The sequence below is a fragment of the Pongo abelii genome, chromosome 1 (genome assembly GCF_028885655.2).
Source record: "Pongo abelii isolate AG06213 chromosome 1, NHGRI_mPonAbe1-v2.0_pri, whole genome shotgun sequence".
Taxonomy (NCBI): Eukaryota; Metazoa; Chordata; class Mammalia; order Primates; family Hominidae; genus Pongo; species Pongo abelii.
In genome coordinates this window covers 86995354-87002855 of record NC_071985.2, presented here as the reverse complement: position 1 = coordinate 87002855, position 7502 = coordinate 86995354, and the positions used below count along the sequence as shown (strand labels likewise).

Sequence of the window (7502 nt, the reverse complement as noted above, 5' to 3'; positions counted from 1 at the left end):
TGCCTTCTGAAGCAAATAATGTATATCTGATATATTTCTGGTATACTGTTCACCACACTCTTAAAGATAAGTATAAATTTTTGTAGGAGATGTAGTTTTATATACACAATAAGTCTGGGTGAAATATTTGCTGTGGTTTGAAGTTTGCATATATATTACTGTAGATTGCTTCTTCAGAGATTAGGAAATCTCTCAAGGAGGAAATGTCTCAAGGAGGAAAGGGAGTCAAGTAACAGGTAGAAATGAATGTCATTAAATAGAAGACACGCCCAGGTACAGAACCCTGTCTCTTCAATCTGTTAACACGCTGTGCCTTCTATTTCATTAACTTACCAGTCAATGTAATAGTGTGTTACATACATTAAATACTGTAGGAATCATGTGCCTGGGAGGGAGGGAGGGAGGGAGATGTGCCTGTGGGCTAGGGTCATCAGAACAGGTTTCAGAAAAGAGAGAATTCTACAAGGAATTTGAAGATCAGCAGAAAATGCATAGATGGAGAAAATAAGAATAGTTTTCCAGTATGAAGGATAGCATAGACTCAAATGAAAAAAACACAGTGTCTCTTTTAAAACCATTGTATATTGATCACATTTAGAAAATTTAACATCGATAAAATAATACTATTTACTATTCAGCCTATGTTCATATTTTATGTCTTCTATATCATTTTTTCCTCTTATTCAAGATCCAATCCAAGATCAATTTCATTATTGTCATGACTCTAATTCCTCAACCTTTATGATGTTGACATTTTTGGAGAATAAAGGTCAATTTTTAGAATTTCCTTTAATTTGGATTTTTAAAAAATATTTCTCCATGGTTAGATTTAATTATGAATCTTGAACAGGAGCACTACTTGAGTGATATTTTTTCTTCTCTGTGCATCATATCAGGAGGTACATGATTAATGACATTAACTTTGTGTCATTGTGTGTCTGGTCATTGATGACATTACTTCGACCACCTGATTAAAATCAGATCTATGGGGTTTTCCCATTTTTCTCTTTGTAATTAATGTGATCTGTAATAAGAGATGTTTTAAAATGATGTAAGCACCCTGTTCCTCATTAAACTTTCCCCAAATAGCTTTCCCATTCATTGAGGAGGCTATTCCTTTGCTTTAAAAATTTCCAGTGGGAGTTTGGAAGTTTCAATGTGAACAGCCACATTATTTTAAAATAAATACTTAATAATCAGTGTTGTGCGTGTCCGTGTGAAGAGACCACCAAACAGGCTTTGTGTGAGCAATAAAGCTTTTTAATTACCTGGGTGCAGGTGGGGTGAGTCCAAAAAGAGAGTCAGCAAAGGGTAGTGGGATTATCATTAGTTCTTATAGGTTTGGGATAGGTGGTGGAGTAAGAGCAATTTTTGCAGGCAGAGGGTGGATATTACAAAGTACATTCTCAAGGGCAGGAAGAATATTTCAAAGTACCTTCTTAAGGGTGGGGAGGGTGTATCATACAAAATACATTCACAAGGGCTGGGGACTATCACAAAGTACATTATCGCAAGGGCAGGGAGGGTGTATTTTCACAAAGTCAATTGATCAGTTAAGGTGGAGCAGGAACAGATCACAATGGTGGAATCACAGTTAAGGCAGGAACTGGCTATTTTCACTTCTTTTGTGGATCTTCAGTTGCTTCAGGCCATCTGGATGTATACGTGCAGGTCACAGGGGATATGATGGCTTAGCTTGGGCTCAGGGGCCTGACAATCAGTACTTATTCATTTCCACTCCCTGATCCTTTGTTTCTGATTCTTGACCTACTGCTAGCTAGGACTTCAAACACAATGCTGGATAGAAGGGATAAGATCACATATGCTTGCCTTGTTTTTGATTTTAGAGACAATGCATTCTATTAGCTGTAGAATTTTTATAGACATTCTTTACCCGATAAAATTCCTTTCTATTTCTATTTTTCTTAGGACTTCTTAATCATCAGTGGGCATTGGATTTTCAAATTTTTACACATCTATTGAGATGATAATATTTTTTCCCCTAGAACAACTGTGCATTCTTATAATAAATCCCACTTGGTACTGAAATATTTTCCATTTTATATATTGCCTGGTGCAATTTTTCAATATTTTCTTAGGAATATTTGTACCTATAATTATGAGGAATAGTGAACTAATGCTTTTTTTCTTATAAGAAATGTACTTGTTCATTATGTACATCACAGTTTTGCTGATATCATAAAACTAGACTTTTAGTGTTCCTTCCTCTTTTATTTTAGGGAGTGTTCATATGGAATGGTTTTATTCCTCCATAAAGATCATAGAATGTGTTTGTAAAGCCATCTGAGCCAGTTTTCTTTGATGAAAGATTTTTTATAACAAAATCAATCTCTGCTTTCGTTATCTATTATGTGTAATAAAACACACAAAAACTTAGTGGCCTAAAACAATAACAATCTATTATCTTTTCACACTTCTATGAATTGGCTGGTTTTGTCTGGGCTGCATTCACCTGGAGGGTTGGCTGGGCTGTGAACCCCAAGATGGCTCCACTCCCAAGTCTGTCAGTTGGCTCTGGCTAATGGCTCAGCCTTTTTCTCCATGTTTTCTTTCATCCTAGGCAGCCTCAGGAAACTGTTCCAAAAGATTGGAGGTAGAAGCTGCAAGATATCACTGTGCCAGTCTTCAGAAATTGTACAACATCACTTCTGCCACATTTTGTTGATCAAAGCAAGTCACAGGGACATCCCAGCTTCAGGACAGGGGATAAAAATTCTGCCTCCAAATAGGAGGAGGGGCACGCAGAACATGCAGGGTTGTTGCAGCCATCTTTGAAAACAATCTACCACAGCCAGTTCAGGCCAGAGTAATTCATGTCCCTTCTACATTCTCATTCAATCAGAGCATCAGGCTTAACATTCTTGATCTCGTCATATAAATCTGGTCCAGATACTGATGAGGCACTTTGGATGTAGTTTCTCAAGCACATCTTCTCTGATACCACTCCTCTTAATCCAGACACCTCTGAACAAAAATGACATCATGTCCTCCAATACATACAATATATAATGTTGAAAAAGTAGTAGGATATTGGCTACAAACACTCCTATTCAAAACGGGAAGGACAAGAAAATCATGGAATAACTGGTCTATAGAAATTCTTACCTCCAGCCACGGACATGTTGCTAATTTCTCCTTCCACAGTAGGGACTATTTCTTGATTAGGGCCCAGTTCTAATCCCTGAAAGTATTAATAGTTCCCTAACCCATGGTTCTTCTCATCTCTTATTTTTCCCCATCTGGGTCTTTCTCGCTCTGGGTCTTGGTTCTACCCTCTGGAACATCTTTTTTCATAAGCAATGGCTGTGTTGGCAGCTGAGTAGCTCTCTCAGCACACTTTCAGCCTGTAGAAAGTTAGAAGCCAAGAAGTCTCTTTCATTTTGTAGTATCTCTGATGTTTTTAGTCTAATATAATACAACTCTCTTACTCTCTCAAAACTTTGTGGGCTTTCTAGTATCTATCAGGTTATAGTTCATTTTACAAGACAAAACCCATTCCAACAATTCATTTTTTGGGCAGGTTTCTCTCTACTTTAGACATCATGTCAGGACAATGCCTTTAAAATTCTCAGGAGCTTTTCTGCCAAGCTAAGAGAGTCTAGCAAGCATAGCCATGAATCTTTTCAAGGATTTTAACAAAAGGTCTGTAGTCTTGCCCTTGATTTGATCTAGATTCTGAGGCTATCTCTTACTTTGAGAATATTACATCAGTTAGAGAGACAGGAGATGTGAAAAAGTTTCATCTTCCAATCTAGCATAATTGGGGCCCTTCATATTTCTTCTAAATTTTGTTTAGAAACTGAATAGCTACTACTTTAAATTGCCTCTTTCTTCTCATACGTTATACAGCTAAAAACAAAAAGTACAACAAAATTTCCCAAAACACCTCATTGACACTTTCAACCTTCTGCTTGGACGACCTCTTTTCCTTGCCTCCTCATAGTTAATTATCCACAAAAAAGACAAAATAATCCTTATAAAGATCTATGACAGTGGTCCACCATTATCTCAAGTGGTGTTTCTGAGTGAACTAGAAAAAAAAATTGTTTCTTCCTTAATATATACTGTTATATCAAGGAAAATTGTAACAAATATACATACCTATGATGACTATAAATGTGAATGGCAGCCCCTAAAATTGCGCAGTGCAAATTCTGCATAACTAAACTACTGGCTTTGCCTTGTTCCAAACCTTCTGATGGCTTTCCCTCACAGTTAGAAAATTGTATAACCTATATGAATCTATACAGAATATATAAATACCTCCTACAAACCAGCAATACAATAGGCAAAACCCTTGAACAGACTCTCTACAAAGAATGATATAAAAATGGCCAATGGGCCAGGTGCAGTGGCTCATGCCTGTAATCCCAGCACTTTGGGAGGTCGAGAGGGTGGCTCATGAAGTCAAGAGATCGAGACCATCCCGGCCAACATGGTGAAACCCCATCTCTACTAAAAATACGAAAATTAGCTGAGCATGGTGGCACATGCCTGTAATCCCAGCTACTTGGGAGGCTGAGGCAGGGGAATCACTTGAACCCAGGAGGCGGAGGTGGCAGTGAGCTGAGATCGCACCACTGCACTTCAGCCTGGGCAGCAGAGTGAGACTGTGTCTCAAAAAAAAAAAAAAAAGAAAAGAAAAAAAGATGGCCAATGAACATATGAAAAAGGGTTCAACATCATTAGGAGTCAAAAAAAGGCACATTGAAACCACAATGAGATGGTTCTATGCACTTACAAAAAAAGGTTAAAATTTAAAACAACTGAGGACACTAAATGTTGGAGAGGATGCGAAAGAACCAGAACTCTGGAACATTGTTGAAGGGAATGAAACATGGATGCAGCATCGGCGGGGTCCCTGTGAGGCTGCTGACGTACTCTCCAGATGCTGAGACCCGTGTATCCTTGGCACAGGCCAGCATTGAGCTGTAGTTGGAGTAGGCTGCCTTCCGAAGCAACATCTATTTACAATGAAGTGGCAGTCTCCAGAATTCCAGTCACTTTTCTCAGAAGGATTGAAGAGTTTGACAATTTACTTGTGAAAGAGAATCATGAATTAAGAATAGCAGAGGGGGCAGGTGTGGCGGCTCACCCTGTAATCCTGGCACTTTGGGAGGCTGATAAGATGGACAAATTGCTTGAGCTGAGGAGTTCAAGACCAGTCTGGGCAACATGGCGAGACTCTCTCTCTACAAAAAATCCAATAATTAACCAGGCACAGTGGCACGCACCTGTAGTCCCAGCTACTCGGGAGGCTGAGGCAAGAGAATCACTTGAGCCCAGGAGGTGGAGGTTGCAGTGAGCTGAGATAGCACCAGTGCCCTCCAGCCTGGGTGACAGAGACCCTGTCTCAAAGAAGAAGAAAAAAAAAAGAAAAAAGCAGGAGGGCAGGAACAGTGGGGGGTTTATTCAGTGGAGTAAAGCCTGGGAATGTAGATTTTGCCAACACTGCCACTCCTACTCAGATGAAGATGATGTTTCAGTCAGCCAGGATTTGGATGATAAACAACAAAGGAGAAGAGCACAGAACAATTACTGGCAGGCTTCACAAAGAAAATGTTAAGATTACTACACTACTGATTGATGTTGCCACTGACGGATGATATGCTGAAGTCAAATTCACAACTGACCGGCAGAAAGATGCCGAACACAGGACTGTCCCTGTAAATTCTATGTTTTTAGATTTTAATGATATTTTATTTGATGACTTTAATGTTTATGGTTTAAAAAATAAGAAAGTTAGATTTGTTGGACATGCCAAACAGAAATAAAAGAGGATTATCTTATAATTTTAAGATATTTCAGGTTTTATAGGAGTACTGGCTTTTTAAAAATACTTGTTATGGATGATGACTGGCTGATAAAATATTCTTACTAATTAAATCTTATAATTGTTTACATATATCCTTGCAAATAATAACAGGAACTGTAAATAACATTATTTGGAAAGGTCCAAACACCTTAGAGAATTCAGTGTCAAAATCATATTAATTGCCACAATCTGAACAGGATAAATTAGAACAAAATCCAAATGTTTTCTTTTAACTAAAAATGAAAATTGCTGCAATATTCAAGTTCAAATTTCCAAAATTCTCCAGGAGTTGCAGAAACTCTGAGAGTGTTGATTGCTAAATTAAAATAAGAAACTCATGAGCTTCCACTTAGCACAGGTTGAACTTTCCTCTTAATATTGTTCCCAACTTAGCTAGACCTTCCTACACTTTTATGGGACAATTGTAGAGCAACCTGGTGACCATGGTCCTGAAACTTTGTAAACAATTGCAGAAAATGCAAAACGCTTGGGTGGAATATCAGGAATCAGGATTTGGGTGGAACTGAAAAAATTTTTGTTGGTAACCATGTAAATCATTTGATTTCCCTTATCTGTGATCTTGATGTGGCTCCTTATGTAGGTTTATCTGCTGATTAAAGTTTAGAAGAGTTTAATAAGGTCAGTAAAAATGTTGAAGGTTTTTCACCAAAGTCAATGACTCTTTTTGCCTCATTATTCAAGTGATAGGATGATGTTGCAAAAGTGGATTTGAGGTCAAAGACTGCACAAAAAGAGAAAAGTCCTGGATTATTTATGGTTAAAAATAGGAAAGATTTAATTAAAGCAACAGATAGTTCAGAACCATTGAAACTCTATCAAGACTTCATTATAGGTTCTAGGGAACATGATGCAACCACTCGTGTATGTGAGCTACTGAGGTACCAAGAAGAGCACTGTCTCTGAAAGGAAATGCAGCAACGGTGAATCCCATTTCCTGTAACTGTCATGACATCAGGAAAGTGGGGATGTCTTCAGGGAAAGAAATTGGGGCTCTATTACAACAGCTGGGAGAACAGTGGGAAAAAAGTGGTTTCCAGCTGGGTGCGGTGGCTCACGCCTGTAATCCTAGCACTTTGGGAGCCCAAGGTGGGTGGATCGCCTGAGCTCAGGAGTTTGAGACCAGCCTGGGCAACACAGTGAAACCCTATCCCTACCAAAATCCAAAAAAAAAAAAAAAAAAACCATTAGCCAGGTGTGGTGGCCTGTGCCTGTAGTCCTAGCTGCTCAGGAGGCTGAGGCAGGAGAATTTCTAGAACCTGGGAGGCGGAGGTTGCAGTGAGCCAAGATTGCACCACTGCACTCCAGCCTGGGTGACAGAGCGAGACTCCGTCTCTTAAGAAAAAAAAAAAAAAAAAAAGGGGGTTACCAAATGGAAAAAGATTCACTTCTAAATGGCATAAAGAAGACCTAAAACTGGTGGCCATTAAAAGGCAGAACATTTTAAATAAGGCTAGTTTTTTCTTCTCCCTCTTAGTGAGATTTTGGAAATCACAGCAGAATAAAAGCCAGCTTAAAGGACCTCTTAAAGATAAAGGTCTTATTTTGTGAATTATATTTCAGGAAGTAAACTGAAATTCACCTCCTCTTGATCTGATTTATATTACTGAAACAGTTATTTTGAAATAGTTCCAACTGAGGAAAGCAT

At 38.5% G+C, this 7502-nt stretch overlaps 1 pseudogene; it reads left to right on the top strand.

The window, feature by feature from the left end:
- Nucleotides 1–4909: 4909 nt before the first annotated feature.
- LOC100443793 (CCA tRNA nucleotidyltransferase 1, mitochondrial-like) lies at nt 4910–7268 on the top strand (annotated as a pseudogene).
- The last annotated feature ends 234 nt before the right edge of the window (nt 7269–7502 follow it).